The following is a 17643-nucleotide window of genomic DNA, read 5'->3' on the forward strand; positions in this document are numbered from 1 at the left end:
TAAGAACTCATAATGGCCGTATCTAGTTCGGAAGGCTGTTTTCGACACATCTTCCTCATGGACCCTAAGTTGGTGGTATCCTGACCGTAGATCTATCTTCGAATAATAACTGGATCCCTGCAACTGGTCAAATAAGTCGTCAATCCTCGGTAAGGGGTACCGATTTTTGACTGTCAGCTTATTCAGCTCCCTGTAGTCAATACACATTCTGAACGAACCATCCTTCTTCTTAACAAACAGTACTGGAGCTCCCCAAGGTGAAAAGCTTGGGCGTATGAAACCCTTATCCAATAGTTCCTGTAACTGATTGGATAGCTCTTGCATCTCAGATGGAGCTAGTCGATAAGGCGCTCGAGCTACTGGCGCAGCTCCTGGGACCAAATCAATACGAAACTCGACTTGTCGCGGCGGCGGTAATCCGGGCAAATCTTCAGGAAAAACTTCTGGAAATTCGCGCACTACTGGTAAGTCTTCGATTCTTCGCTCATCTCCTTTCTTCTCTACGACATGCGCCACGAAGGCGTAGCACCCTTTCCTTAGGCACTTACGCGCCTTTAGGCACGAAATCAGTTTCGTCGCAACTCCCCTTCTTTCCCCTTGAATTACCAAGGTTTCTCCGTTCAACAGTGGGATCCGAACCTGCTTCTCATGGCAAATAACTTCCGCGTGGTTCTCGACTAACCAATCCATACCTACCACAATGTCAAAACTTCCCAAGTCTATTGGCAACAAATTAATATTGAACCCGTGACCTCCCATGACTATTACACATTCTTCAGTTCTTTCGTTCGCGCATAACTGCCTACCATTGGCTAGTTCTATAGTATAAGGCGTGTCTAGCCTACTGGTTGCTAAGCCTAGGGAGTTTTTAAACTCAGCAGATATAAAACTTAGGTCAGCGCCAGTATCAAATAAGACAGATGCAAAATGTCCGTTAAGCAAAAACGTACCAGTTACCACATTCGGCTCTTCTTTAGCTTCGCCTGCGCCGATCACAAAAGCTCTTCCGCGAGCTTGGTTTCCCTTTTGCGGGCAATCCCGACTAAAATGCCCTGGCTTCCCGCATGCGTAGCAGTTGTCGCTTGCTCCAGCTTCTCTGACACGGCAATTCATCGTCTTGTGCCCTGGTCTGCCACATTTGGCGCATTCGATTCTTGCGCATTCACCCTCGTGGTGATACTTGCATTTGTTGCACCATGGGCGAGGCCCGCTGTATCCTTTCCTTGATGGCTCCGCGGCTTGGATCGCGTAAGCCCTTACGTTCTCCTGCTTCTTGAACGGTGGCTGCTTGGAGTCGGACCCTCGGTGGTGAGAGTTCCACTTCCTCTTGGGATCAGAGGTTCGCTGCTCGATTCCGCGCGTAGTTAACATACCCGCACGGACCGTATCCCTTGTAAGGGTGATGGCCCGCGCTACCGCCTCATCAAAGGTTGGAGGCGCTGCGGCGTTGAGCGGAACCCTAACAACAGGAGGTAACCCAAAAATATACCTCTCGATCTTCTTTTCCTCCGTGTTTGCCATGTCTGGCACCAACTGGCAAAGCTCGTTGAACCGGTTGTTGTAGGCGTCGATATCCGTTCCTACCATGGTGTGGTTCCAGAATTCCTGTTGTAGGTTCTGAATTTCTGCGCGAGAGCAGAACTTTCTCATCAACATTTCCTTCAGTTCCTCCCAGGTCTTGTGGAGAGCAACTTCTCGCCCCAATGTTTTCGTTTGAAGCTTCCACCAAGACGAAGCTGCTTCTTGGAACATGCAGGTCGCGTAAAGGACCTTCTGGTTATCACTACATCCGCTAATGGAGAGAACTGTCTCCATCTTGTCAATCCAGTTGTAGAGCCCAATGGCCCCTTCGGTACCCTTGAATGGCCAAGGCTTACAGGCCATGAATGTCTTGTATGAGCATCCTTTGTCCAAGGCTCCTGATTCGGGTTCTGGGGTCTCATTCTGACGACCCTGACTTGATTCGGCCTTGCTGGCCTCATGTGTTGCGATTGCTTGCGCGATTATTTCCGCGAGTTCCTCGGGTGTCATGGTAATTCCTTTGGCTTTAGTTGGAGGCATTCTCGCTTTAAAAGAGAATGAAAATATATCAAACTTAGCGCATGTACTCTGAGCACATAATGTTATCATTATTTACTAGACACTGTGTGACCCGTGTTCCTAAGTGTGTGTATAGTTTCTTTTGAAAATATTTTCTTTGAAAAGTATTTCATGTGATTCCCCAACGGTTATAGTCTAGGTTAAAACTTCTTTTCCTAGTTCGCTATAACCAGGGCTCTGATACCAATCTGTCACACCCGGCCCTGAGCGGCGGAAACAGCCGGGCGCGCGCGAGTGGGGATTGATAATTAAGCACGGGCCATTGCAAACATTCAAAGATTTTCATTGCGCATGAAAAGTTTAATACAAATACATTACATTGTTTAAAAATTATAAAAACATCCAAGTATAAAAACTGTTGATTTCCACGCCATATCCCCTTGCGCGGCGGGAACAACCACGCGCATCGAAGGGATAGAACTAAAATCTTCCAAAAAGCTAGTTTTAGATGTTCAGCGTGAGGTGCTCTAAGTGTGACTCCATGCGCTACCTAGTTATCTCCTGAAAGACACGTAAAAACATTCGAATCAGTATAAACTGAGTGAGTTCACAAGTTTTAGTAACTTGATAAATCGTATTGCATCATAATCTTGATACAAATCATTCTGAAACATAATTCTGATATCTTCATTAAAACACATGCTTGGTAAAACATAGTTCCATCAACATATTCTGATAAAATCGTTCCGCGGTTTACGCGCGAACATTTCTGGGAACTGTGCTCGTCTATGCAAAGTGGCGCTGCCACTACGAGCTAAAATAAGTAATACCGTCCCGCGGGTTACGCGCGAACGTTTCAGGAAAATGTGCTCGTCCATGCAAAGTGGCGCTGCCACTACGAGCTAATCAATAATTCCGTCCCGCGGGTTACGCGCGGACGTTGTGCCGGAAAACAAGGCGCTCGTCCATGCAAAGAGGTGCGACCCCTACGAGCGGGCTCAAACCCATAGTACTGCCCCATGACCATACTAGGCACTCGTCCATGCAAAGAGGTGCGACCCCTACGAGTGGGTGGATCAAACCAGCAGTCCCTACCCTTAGAGTTCCAATGGTAAAGTGATCACTTACTCGAGTTCTAGCGCACACACATCGAAAACCTTAGATAACCGTTCGCATTGCTCATCATGAAATATAATTTAAACACATAATCGCTTGCATAGCTTGTAAGTATACCATGATAAAATATTACTTAGGTACGTGTCCCTCGCCCCGAAAACAGTTTAAAAACAGTGAAAACAGCGAGGATAGGGGCTGTGAGACTCACCTGTGGTTCTTGTTAAGGGATTAAATCGAGATTCGGGTTTTCTTGGTGTTGGCCTTGGAATTGAAGGTCTAGAATACGATTAAATAACAAGAAGCATATATATTAAGATCAAGAAATAGGAGAATATAAGGGTTGGAAAGTAGATCTCAAGGTTATATTCTCGGCTTACCTAGTAACAGGATCGGAAATGAAAACAACGGATGCTTGGGAGAGGATTAGTGCAAGTTTGCAGTTCTTTGAAGTGTGTTTTGGGTGATAATTTAGGTTACATATTTATAGGCAAACTCAAGGGAACACAATCCCTTGCTTTAGGGGATTGTAATCTTTTCATATCTAGGGGTAATGATGATAAAGTATGGAAATTATTATTATTTATTTAAGAGTGGAGTAGTGGATAAAAGATTTTGATTTGATTTGGTCAGGACATGCAGGTCTGGGGTTGGTGAGAATAGGGTGGCTGACAGTTGACTTTTCGTGTTACAGTGTGCTTTTTCAGGTACTTTTGTTAGTGTACAGTAAAAAGTGGAAAATCTCTGAAACACGCTACTGTTTCCTTTTGGGCGGGAGTAATCTCTTTACAACTGGAGAATAGACTAAGTGTTCTGCGCGTATTACTTTGTGCGCATAGCTTTCTGCGTGAAGGACATTTCTTTGCTGCGGGTAGGTGCGTGACCTTCTCGCAGTCAGGGACATTGAGTTTTATTTGTAGATTCTCCAGGTGGTCTTGGTATTTCAACATAGTGATCAGTTATGTTGAAGTCAACTCCATCTTGGAGCTTCAGACAAACTAGCTCTCAATGTTCCCGCCATGCGGGGAGGTTAGTTCCCTTCCGCACGCGCAAAAACGATTTAGGATGCACCCGCCTTAGCATCATGCGTGACGGTCAACCCATTAGACATCATAACGTTAAGGTACATGAAAACATAAAGCCAAAACATTCGCGCATGGCGCATATAACATATGCCCACGCTGGTTCTTAACATGGCGCGCTCGCGCAGGGCGCACATAACAAATGCACGCGCTGATTCTAACATAGCGCGCTCGCGCAGGGCGCACATAACAAATGCACGCGCTGACTAACATGGCGCGCTCGCGCAGGGCGCACATAACAAATGCACGCGCTGACTAACATGGCGCGCTCGATATTTACAATCACCTAATTATTAGGTTGATTACTTAGTTTATAGGATTGAGAATTTTACCGGGTGTCACACTACATGTTCCAAATGACGCTTGTTGGGGCTGCTAGAGCGTGGTTCGATCGTCTACCGGTCAACCACATCTACGACTGGGCAGACTTCCAACAGAAGTTTAGCCAACACTTTAGCCAGCAAAGAAAGTATACCGAGGAGCAATGGACAATCCTCAAATGCATTCGAGAGGAAGATGAATCTTTGCTAGACTTCATCACTCGCTTCAACTCGAAGAAGCTAAGTCTGGGTAACGTTAGCGAAGATCTTGTTCGCGCTGCTTTTATTCAGGGCGCGAACGACCCAGAGCTCATCCGCACCTTAACGGGTAAAGATGGCATGCCATCCACATGGGATGCCATCATGACAGCAGCTAAACGCTTTGCAGAAACGGAGAAGCAACTGGGTAGAGATCTCCCACAGAGCACAAACCTCTACACCCAGAAAACAAGAGAAGACAACGTCCTTACCGCCCGATTAAACAAAAAGCGGAAGCTAGGCATTTGGCAGTCAAGGGTAAACTTTGACACCTCATCCGGCTTGCAACATCGGTTAGGCGGAAGGGGTAACGTACAGTCGAACCAGAACTCCAGATGGACGCCGCTCACCAAAAGTGTCACCGAGATATTCGCCACCGAGGAGCTCCCATGGCCAAAGCCTCAAATAATCCGACATCGTCACAATGCTGATCGGAGTAAATACTGTGACTTTCACAGGACAAAAGGCCACAACACCGAAGAATGCATAGACGTAAAGGACATGGTCGAAGCATTTGTCAGAGATGGGACGCTCGCGCACCTCGTGGCGCAATGAACGCTGAGCAGGCTGATGCGTATAGAACCCTAGCTGGGGAAAACACGAATAAAATTCCAGCTTCAATATGGAGACTACATGCTGCGTAAAGAACGAGACCCCGAACCAGGTGCGTATCGGCTCGATGGCACTCCCATCCCAACAACATGGAAGGGAGCTCAATTACACAGTTTGCATGTAGATCAATTCCAAATTTGTAAAGAAAAGGCCAAGAGCCACTTCTAATGGAAATGATTCTCCTTAAAACATCGACGCTGATGATTTTACATTAATACTTTATGAACTATCAACACTGATGCCGGTTTTCACCGCATACATAAGTGTGAGTCGTTGCATGGGGAAGGCGGCAAAACCCGCATAAACCCAAAAAACGGCAAACCTTCACGCAGGTCAGTTGAAGGGGAAAAGTTCAGTCATCCCACTAAATGAAAGTGCCGGTCTATCCGCATGAATCATGATAGAGGAAACTGAACACTAACCTATTAACAACCGCGCGTCGAACGGTTAATTTATTCAACACGGATATGCCGGTTTTTCACCGCATAATTACGTGGAAAGTCGTTGCATGGGGAAGGCGGCAAAACCCGCATAAACCCAAAAAACGGCAAACCTTCACGCAGGTCAGTTGAAGGGAAAAGTTCAGTCATCCCACTAAATGAAAGTGCCGGTCTATCCGCATGAATCATGATAGAGGAAACTGAACACTAACCTATTAACAACCGCGCGTCGAACGGTTAATTTATTCAACACGGATATGCCGGTTTTCACCGCATAATTACGTGAAAAGTCGTTGCATGGGGAAGGCGGCAAAACCCGCATAAACCCAAAAAACTGCAAACCTTCACGCGGGTCAGTCGAAGGGGAAAAGTTCAGTCGTCCCATTAAATGAAAGTGCCGGTCTATCCGCATGAATCATGAGAGGAAACTGAACACTAACCTATTGACAACCGCGCGTCGAACGGTTAACTTATTCAAGAAAATTTCTAACAAAAGGATGAGGAAAACCTACACGCAGGTCAGATATAGGTAAATTTTAGCCATCCTACTAAGTGCAAGTGACGGTCCTACCCGCACAATCACGAAAGAGGAAGCAAAACTTCAACCTATTATCTACCACGTTCAAAGGTTAACTTATCCTAAACACTTAGAAATTTCAAAAAAGGATGAGGAAAACCTACACGCAAGTCAGATGTACGTAAAGTTTAGCCATCCTACTAAGTGCAAGTGACGGTCCTACCCGCACAATCACGAAAGAGGAAGCAAAACTTCAACCTATTATCTACCACGTTCAAAGGTTAAATTATCCTAAACACTTAGAAATTTCAAAAAAGGATGAGGAAAACCTACACGCAGGTCAGATGTACGTAAAGTTTAGCCATCCTACTAAGTGCAAGTGACGGTCCTACCCGCACAATCACGAAAGAGGAAGCAAAACTTCAACCTATTATCTACCACGTTCAAAGGTTAAATTATCCTAAACACTTAGAAATTTCAAAAAAGATGAGGAAAACCTCCACGCAGGTCAGATGATAAAGTTTAGCCATCCTACTAAGTGCAAGTGACGGTCTACCCGCACAATCACGAAAGAGGAAGCAAAACTTCAACCTATTATCTACCACGTTCAAAGGTTAACATATTCTAAACACTTGGAAAATTGCTAATTTAAACTAAAGTATGCAAGTCATATAACGTTTATAAAGCAAGGAATCCAAAGAAGATAGCGGTCTTACCCGCACAAAGATTTATATTTCACAATGATTCATTACAAGAATGGCCGGGTAACTACCCGCCTACAAGAAAATAAATCTATACAAGCTAAATCTATCCTAGCAGCGGGAAGGGATCTTCAGGATCAGGCTTCAGGGCCACTTCCACTTGGACCAGCACCATCAGTAGAGCGTGGCAGTTCAAGGAAAGCTTTAAGGATAGCTAGCCCATCATCAGCAGCAGCAACTTGGTTCACCTTCTCCACCACCGGATGCGGGAAGGCGGCATATTGATTCACTGCTTGGTCATAAACAGCTTCAGGATCAACATTATACAAAGGGAAGTTGGAAGGCGGGATGCCTTTCTCAACGAACCCTAGACCAAGCAGGAAGCCGACCTTTTCCCCGTCCTCGTGAGAAGCGTTGAGGGCTGCGCTCATAGCATCGTCATAAGACGTCTCAGCAAATACCCGATGCACAACCTACAAGAAAATATACAAGTGTCAAAACCTTTTCTATTTACAAAGAAAAGCGTGAAGACATGAAGCCAAACATACCTGAGACAACGCTTCTCGAAGAAGCCATTCCTTGGCAACCAGAGCTTCTTGGAGGGCAGCTTGAGCTTCGTTACGGGTGCGTTCGGCTTCACTCTTGTTGAGGTTGGCAAGCAACACATCTTTAGCCGCAGCCTCTTCGACGCCCTTTAGCTTACGCTCGGTATGGTCAAGCACCCCCCTCTGGTCCAGGATTTCTTGAAGCTTCTTAGCGTCCTCCATCGCCAAGGCATCATGAGCCTGCTGGAGAGCCTCTAATTTGGCTTTAAGCTCTTCATTCTCCAGGCGTAGAGGCTCAGCAACAGCTTCAGCCTTGGTGGCCCTTTCAGTTGCGTTCCTAGCAGTCTCCTTAGCCAGCCGAAGCTGTTCATTAACAGCTTGGGCAGCCTTGGAGCGAGCCTCGAGACGGGCCTGAACCTCAACTTCAAGGGCCTTGAACGCCTTCTCCTTCTCCGCCGCTGCGGCGGAAAGCCTTTGGTTCTCCTCCCGGACAGCCCGCGCCTGAGCTACTTCTTTAACGCGAGCTGCTTTTAACTTATCATTTTCACGACAAAGCAGCTCGACGCGCGGCTGCATCCGGGCCAGGAGAACCCGAAGCTCATTGGTTAGCCTACCCTCCTGGTAGCTAGCCATGGCTTCCCCCAACGCACCACTAGGAGCAGCGTGACGAGCCCACTCCACGCACTCCACAGGGGTGCGAAGGGTTGTTCCTCGGCGAATGTTCCATCGTGGAATATACACTTCATTGGAATCCGACACTGCAAAAAACATAAAGCAGTTAGGAAAAGATGATAAAAATATATAAAATAGGCCAAAAGAACCCTACGCACCTGTAGGGTCAATAACAGGCCGATAGCCGCCGAACCCATCACCTGAACCTAAGGGAAATCCATCCAAGAGGTCAGGCAGATGGGAAGGTGGCAGAGTTTGGCGAGAAGCCCCATGCGTACCTGATGGATCGGCCGTCGTTGCCGATGACGGGGGCATGGTAGCGGCCGCCGCGGTCGCCGCTGCGGAATCCGCAGCAATAGTAACCGCCGGCTCGGTGAAAGATGCGGTAAAAATTGCACTCACAGCCGGCGCTGACGTCATCTCAGCTGGAACAGTCGGCTCAAAGGAGTGAGCAACTGAACTAGCGGAAGCAGGCGCAGGGGCCCGGGTCGACGCCTCAGGTAGGCTGACCAAGCCTACCGTCATTGGCGGAGAGGTACTCCTCTGCGCTCCACCCTGGAATGCGTCAACATCCACGCCTGCGTAAAGAAGATAAGTATTAATGATATTAAGCTATGAAGTTAAAGATGAAGAGAAGAGTGAAAGTGTGAATTACAAAGAACCCTCTCCCCCTTTATATACTAATCGCAATTAATGCGATGAAATTAATGCGGAAGAGAGAGAAATCGAAGGTGCAATGAAACTATGACACGTGGCAAAAAGCAAGCTGGCAACAGCTGTTGAAAGGACGCGTACCATTAATTTCACGGCCACGCGCCCGAAAAATCGCGCCCACGCGCCTGAAAAAGCGTCTGGAATGACCATGTACTGTCACGTCACCATAACTTCCTGCACGTCCTGACACAGTCAGAAGAAACCGTCGCACGACGTTTCAGAGGTTTGGACTGTTCTTATCTTTCCACCAACTCTTCGAATTTCAAAATTCAAAATTCAAAAAGATTCAAAAGTAAGCGGGAAAATACCCCTTACCTTGGCAACCAAGTAACCGTAAGACGGAAGCGGGTACAGTGTTAAGGCAAAACCCTTCACATACCTAGCACCCGCAGGGAATTGAAGCCAAGAATAACTTGGCAACCAAGTAACCGTAAGACGGATGCGGGTACAGTGTTAAGGCAAAACCCTTCACATACCTAGCACCCGCAGGGAATTGAGGCCAAGAATAACTTGGCAACCAAATAACCGTAAGACGGATGCGGGTACAGTGTTAAGGCAAAACCCTTTCACATACCTAGCACCCGCAGGGAATTGAAGCCAAGAATACCTTAGCAACCAAGTAACCGTAAGACGGATGCGGGTACAGTGTTAAAGCAAAACCCTTCACATACCTAGCACCCGCAGGGAATTGAAGCCAAGTATACCTCGGCAACCAAGTAACTATAAGACGGGTGCGGGTACAGTGTTAAGGCAAAACCCTTCACATACCTAGCACCCGCAGGGAATTGACGCCAGGAATACCTTGGAAGTAAAGTAACCGTAAGACGAGCGCGGGTACAGTGTTAAGGCAAAACCCTTCACATACCTAGCGCTCCGCTGGGAATTGAAACCAAGAAGGATCTTCTGGGCAATGCTTGCGGAAACGGAAATAACATCCCCGCATAGCGGGAACGTCGAGAACTACGTTGTTTGAAGCTCCAGGATGGAATTGGTGGTTTTAACATAATTGATCACTATGTTCAAAACTACCAAAACCTCATGGAGAATCCACACAAGTGGGACTCAACGCTCCTGACTTGCGAGGAGGTTACAGACCTACCAGCATCATACCCAAAGATCAAGCAGGAAACTCGGGAATTTCTGCAAGTGACAAGGACTTCCGCGGGAGGAATCCCCATGGAAAACCTTAAAAAACCCTTTTCAAAACCCTTTGCTTAAGTCCAAAAGTTCACCTCACTTTATTAAACACTCATGAGAAGAACATTGGACTGGGGGGACTTGAAGAGGTAGGTCCCAGCAGAGCCCAGTTGGACCCGCAAGACTCACCTTGAAGAGGGACGTCTGCGCAGAAACCAACTGGATCCGCAGGACCAACCATGCTCAGAGACGTGACGTACTTACGCGCAGTACGCAAGCTGTTCCCGCAGGAAATGCCTCCCGATGGTGAAGGACTCCGCCTGTTCCCGCAGCTTCGGATACAAGCCATCAAGGAAGGCCACCCGCGCAGCAAGGCTACACGCACAAGGCACTTAGCTCTCAATCATTCAGTGTCACCTGAAGGAATGAGCAAAGCCGGGAACAATCCCGCACAGTGGCGGGAGGGGGAATACTCCCGCCCAAATAAGCCAGTCCGTACGATACAGGAAGATCTTCTGTACTGTACCTGACGAGGTATGGGCAAAAGATCTGACTAAAGATACGACAGCTTATTGACAACAGTATGGCGAGCAGCATGCTCCTGTACTGTATGTCACTATTAGCCGCTGCCTACTCACCAACTCCTGTCATACCACGTGCATAGCCGGCAGTTGGTGGAAAAGGAATAGTATACAGCAGGCCTAGTCACTATCAGCCGCTGCCTACCCACCAACTACCAGCAGGGCACGTGCGTAGGCTACTGTTGGTTGAACAGGAATACTATTCAGCAGGCCACACCTCCTTGGAAACCTACCTTCGGCTATAAATACCACAAATGGTATGACCATCTCATCTTATCATATCTTACCATATTATCATCATATTATACCTGATATCTGCTCTAGCAATCTCTTAATATACATTTATATTTAAAGAGCAATCTAGTCTGATTCTCACGCCGGAGGGTGGTCACAAGGAGGAACCCCCCCCCCCCCCTTCTCAGTGACAAGCTCACGGTGTCTGTTTTGCAGGTTATCAGAGGAACCATCTTCTCTGGGTCTAACCCCTCGTGGGAAACATCTATCTAACCCCCAGGTTATCCGTAATATGCCCGGGGTCCGGTTAGTGTTTCTTCACAGGCAAAAGATGTTATTGCAAACAACCTAGTGGAAGCCAAATGGTTAAAAGAGGCGTATATGCCAACTTTGGAAGAGTACATGTATGTTTCATTAAAGACTTGTACCTACGGGTTGATGATAGCAAGATCTTATGTTGGTAGGGTTGATGATATGGTCACCGAGGATACCTTTAAATGGGTCGCTACATATCCTCCTGTTGTTAAAGCTGCATGTGTGATTTTAAGACTTATGGATGACGTTACCACCCACAAGGTACTATACGCTTACACAAACACACACACACATATATATATATAACCCTTTGAAAATTGAGAAATTTGAGAACCATTTTAGACCACTAAAAAAACCTCTAAAAAATATTTAAAACAAAATTTTTTTAAAAATAAAAAAACTAAAATTCTTATATTTTATTCCGGTTTAAAAAAATTCGTATTATACACATGTGTATAATTTTCATTTAATATCTAGTTACGTAATATGTACATATTATACATATATTTATAGTTTAGCTAAATCGAGATGATTTTTTTTCTTTTTTTTATGAAACCGGGATGATAAATAAACATTTTGGTTTTTTTACTTTATTTATTTTTGCGTTTATTTTTTGTTTTATGATTTTTTTTACTTTTGGATATTTTGTGGTCCAAAATGGTTATCAAAGTTCTCAATTTCAAAATAGTTTTCACATGATCTCAATCCTACATATATATAGGGTTTGAATCAAATACAAATGAAATTAACAAGCTAAACGTGAGAAATAAGTAGAGTAATTATGTATACAAATAGTGTAATTATGTAATTACATCATAGAGTAATTACTTATAATTACTCTACATGATTCTCACGTTTAGTACTTTAATTTCATTTGTACGTTAACCTTTTCATATATATATATATATATATATATAGGATCAGGATTATGAGAGAACTTTTTTGAAATTGAGAACTATAAGAACCATTTTGGACCACAAAAAACCCAAAAATAAAAAAATCATAAAATAAAAAAAAACACAAAAATAAAAAAGGTAAAAAAACCAAAATTCTTATTTTATCATCCCGGTTTCATAAAAAAAACTCGGTTTAGCTAAATTATATACACATGTGTATAATATACACATATATGTATATTTACATGTTTTTTTGTACACATGTGTATAATTTAAGATAAATGATACTGTACATATGTGTATATTACGTAACTAAAGATTATATAAAATTATACATATGTGTATAATACGACGTTTTTTTTATTTTTTTTTATTTTTTTTATTATTTTAATGAAACTGGAATGAAATATAAGAATTTTGGTTTTTCTTACTTTTTAAAAGTTTTATTATTTTTTGTTTTATGATTTTTTTAAAATGTGTTTTTAGTGGTTTAAAATGGTTCTCAAAGTTCTCAATTTGCAAAGGGTTCTCTTAGGATCATTACCCTATATATATATATATATATATATATATATATATATATATGTTTAAGTTCAAGAAACAAATCAAATTATTGCAAGAAATGAGATAAATGAATATGAGCCAATAGTTTTATTTTAAGTTTTAAATATTTAAAAATAAATAAAAAAGATGTAAATGGAACAATAAATGCAATCTCTCTCTTCAATTAATACAACTAATATAACCATAATAAATCTCTCTCTAATTAATATATATAACTAATTTAACTATAATAATTAAAAAGATAAAAACACTACTTTAGTTTTATTTTTTATTTACACATTATTCATTTTATTCAACATAAATACAATTTATTCATATAATACTATTCTTTATATTAAAAAAATAATTTTCACTCAATTTATTAGCTTATTTTTTAACATTAAATATCAAAATATAATATATATATTTTTTTCAATTATTATTCCTATAAAAATTATTGTCATAAATAATAATAATAAAATATCATACAAATATGTCCATTAAATATAAACAATAAATATACAACCTACACAAAGTTATATAACTTACACTTGTTTTGAGCGATAAAAACGTACAACATACATTTAGCATACAACTTACACTTGTAATTCGACATCAACAATTATATAAACTATACAAATATACACATATCCTGCACATGTGTAGGTTATATGTTTTTCGTATGCAGGTTATATGTTTTTTTATTCTTAGAACAAGTGTAAGTTATATGTTTTTGTGTATGTTGTATATTTTTTATTGACATTTAATACAAACATGTGTAAGATAGTTTTTTGTATTATTCATCACAATGTAACTACGTGTTGATGAATATTGATATGTTGAGTTTGAAAAAATTGGTTTTGAATAAAAAGAAATTAATGTATGAATAAATTGTATTTGTGTAAGATAAAATTTTTGTGTGTAGGTTATATGTTTTTCGTGTGTAGGTTATATGTTGTCTTATTCTTAGAACAAGTGTAGATTATACGAATTTTGTGTAGGTTGTATGTTTTTTTGTTGATTTTTAATGCAAACACATGTAAAATAGTTTTTGTATTATTTATTATAATGCAAGTATTTTTTGATAGATATTAATATATTGAGTTGGAAGAAATTAGTTTTGGATAGAAAAAAATTTAATATAAGAATAAATTATACTTGTGTAGGATAAAAATTTAAGACACAAAAATAAGTTATAAAATTAAATGAATTATTAATATTTTCCAATTATAATAATTTAATTAGTTATATTAATAAAGTAGATAAGTATTATGGTTTATTAGTTGTATTAATTGAAGAAGAGAATGATTAATACTTTCTTTATTTAGCTTTAAGCATTTAAAACATAAAACAAAACTAGTGGTCCATATTCATTTATCTCATTTCTTGCAATAATATCATTTCTCTCTTGAACCATCCCCTATATATATATATATATATATATAGAGAGAGAGAGAGAGAGAGAGGGTTACATATACCGAGAATCAATAATTAGTTTCACATTATCTTGATGTGCACATATGAGTGTACATTTAATCATTTTTCGTAATTGAGTTATTTTCTCTACGTAGCACTCATCAAAAGACATGTCACACTCTTTATTCAAATATTTAAAGTTAATGTAAGTAATAAATTATAAATGCACTAATATTGTGAAGTGACCTATTTAAACATTTTAGGAGGAACAAGAAAGAGGTCATGTTGCTTCAAGCATTGAATGCTACCAAAAGGAAACCGGTGCATCCGGACTGAATCTTGTGAATTTATCTTAAATAAAGTTGAAGATGCGTGGAAAGTTATAAATCGAGAGTCACTTAGGCCAACAGAAATCCCATTTCCTTTACTTACGACAATAATCAACTTTGCGCGTGCCGTTGATGTCATTTATAAAGTCAATGACAGCTACACTCATGCTGGGAAAACAATGATAAATCACATCAAATCGCTCTTGGTTCACCCTATACCTATTTAAGATTCAACATTAAACGTATGAGTAGGCTGATGTTTAGAAATAACACTTTTATAGTTCAGGTTTCATAAGCTTGTTGCATGTGTGATAGACTACATGTATTTGTGGCCATGCATGTTGTTCATTAGGCATATCATACCAGTGAATCCATGTGATGTGACACATACATGATTAGCCAAATTGGCAATATGTGTTTAAAGGCTTAATTAATTCGCTCGACAAGCAAAATGTTTACGGGTCTGTAGACCGAGCACCCATATACGTCAAACCAATTAGTTATAAATGAATGTCTTTGAAATAAAAGAAAAGGGGAAAAATGAGACTATGAGAATAAGACACAACTTTTAACACAAGGGATTTTCTATCACACTTGTTAAATACGAGGAAACTTATATTCAATCACCTATAATGGATACAAGAACCCCTTGATATTTAATCAACATCGCATTCTTAAAAAGAATCCAAATAAAACTTAATATGTCGTCACGACATGATTGTACGAGACACTTGAAATGACATTCACATAAAAACCCTAAAATGTTAAAATGCCCGAAGCATTAAAAATAGTACATCGAGATGTTTTGATATAAATCTCAAAAAATATGTTCGTATATGATACAATTGACTCATTAGATATTGTTAAAAAAAGGTACAAATTTGATAGACAGAATAAGGCATGTCTATTTATCAAAATGTTGTTCTTAATATATAGTTCATATAATTGCAGTATACAGTGTTGATTTAAATATCACCAAGAAGAACTATCGAACTATTAAAGAGTAAATTTTTTAAATAAATAAAAAACACGACCAAATTATATCTCGACTGAAAGTTCAAGAATATATATGTTTATCAAAATTGCCACTCTCAATGCTCACTATAATCACAAAAAACTCTCATGGAATTGTTGAACTTCAAGAGAGAGATTATGAAAGACATTAACACGAGTAATTATATCTCAACCTAGAGTTCGAGTATATGTTTAACTATATATTTTCCCATTATTCATACTATATATAAAATGTTAGCACATTTTAATATGTGCAAAGTTCATTCACTAATCACACTTACAAATATATGGTATCAGTCAAGAATATTGTTTGCATCTAATGAGTCAACATAATTGATCTAGGTAGTATTAGTTTGTTTATTGGTCTTGAAATACCAATTTAGCATCACCCTAAAGTACGATGTCAATGTGTATAATTAGATAATAAACAGTAATATGTCTAAGGGGGAAGTGTTATGAATAATCATAATAGACAGACATAATGCGCCATAATTCTCATAGCTTACGATTCAAGATACAAGAATAAAATGTGTATGTGTGTGTGTTATTGAAGATACACGAATAAAATGTATTTCTCTTATCTATTCTCTCTAGCTCATAACATATTTAAGAATTATTATTTTATTAAAAATTCCCCTAATGTAACTCTCTCTCTCTCTCTCACTGACTTTGAAGACCATCAATCAACCACCATTGTCTATGCCCTCCGGTAACCTTCACCATTGTCTCCGGTTTTCGGCACCATTAATGTAGATATCGTGTTATGATAAAAACAAGTATTTGTTAAACTTAAATACCTATAACTAGTACGAGTAAGTAAAGTCATCTCCACAACGAATCATTGGAAAAGGCAATTCACATTCATGTTCACTAATTTAACTAACTACAATGGATCAATGCCAAGCATACTAAGTATTGACTTGGTTGTAAAACAATTTAAGAAAACGGTGACAACACAATGCAAGGTTCAGGTAATACAATGAATTGACTGGCCAAACTTATACCAATTGGGGAATCATGTAGACATAATTTGATTATTAAAATAGGTAAATAATTACTAGACACATTAGTTTGGTTATTATAATTCACATAACCTAATCCGACGAATTAACACAACTGACGTGATCTACCTAATTACCAGTTTGTTAGTATAAAAGCTAGCAACATCTATTAATGCTTAATGTTTTAGTGACGATAAGAACTTAATCCTAAATGTTGATGAACACAAACCAAATAATTGATGATAAACGTAAATCCCAGAAAACAATTGTTTAACCAATTCAAACAAACATGTAGATTCAATCAAACAAAAGTTTAATCAAAACTAAACCCCAACACTTGTAACACTCATAAAACAATAAGCTCATATGCAAACTCTACACCTGAAATGGTCACAGGTGGTTTGGCCTTGCCTCTACTTCATGAATCCTTCAATTCTTGAGTGGAATCTTGAAACCATGGAAGAATTAGTGATCAGAAAGTGTTAAGATGATGAATCAAAGCCCCGAAATCGTACTTGGTGGGTAGGGTATGAAGATCTATAGACCTAATGTTTGAAATAGTTTAAATATGGAAGAAAAACACTAAAAACCAACTTTCAACGTCTGACGCGCCGAAAGCTACAGCAGGGCAACGTAGTTTACGGTAGGGGCTTGATGACCTTATGGCATACTATTTCTACCTTATCGTGCTCTGTATGGAAAACTCCACCATAAGCTATGGCCATCTGTCATAAGCTACAATGGATCCAATACTCAATTCTCCGTTTTTCATTTTCTTATGCTTGTGCGACGTTCTAATCCCCAGGTTGCTTTCTTTTTATCCATAACTTGATTCTTCATCGATCATCTTAAATGCTACAAATTAGTTCCTTCAAGCTCCAAGCACCTATAATCATATAACCAATCAAGCAATGGTATTCAATAGATATAAATAACTAAAACACACAATATTAAACACTTAAAGCACACTATTTCACCCACACATCAGCCATCATCACCACTCGTCTCTTCCAAACGAACATCGAAATCCAATAACAGTCAGAACGCAACCACTGTGGTACCTGACCACCTCTACACTCGTCATTGACTAAAAAAAGTCATTAACGAAGTTTTGTTGTTGAAAGTCGTGGCTGGAAAAATGAGGATTTGCAAGAATTCAACGG

At 40.4% G+C, this 17643-nt stretch overlaps 1 pseudogene across 1 annotated transcript in view; it reads left to right on the top strand.

Moving 5' to 3' along the window:
* LOC143550754 ((E)-beta-farnesene synthase-like) overlaps positions 1-14786 on the top strand; it is a 30372-nt pseudogene extending 15586 nt beyond the window's left edge. Inside the window, exons 6-7 of the transcript XR_013138381.1 lie at positions 11291-11542; positions 14400-14786. The product of XR_013138381.1 is annotated as a (E)-beta-farnesene synthase-like (transcript). The remainder of the gene's footprint in view (positions 1-11290; positions 11543-14399) is intronic.
* The last annotated feature ends 2857 nt before the right edge of the window (positions 14787-17643 follow it).

Source organism: Bidens hawaiensis, unplaced genomic scaffold, assembly GCF_021521415.1.
Source record: "Bidens hawaiensis isolate Kalapana, Puna unplaced genomic scaffold, B.hawaiensis_p1.1 tig00016156_1, whole genome shotgun sequence".
Lineage (NCBI taxonomy): Eukaryota > Viridiplantae > Streptophyta > Magnoliopsida > Asterales > Asteraceae > Bidens > Bidens hawaiensis.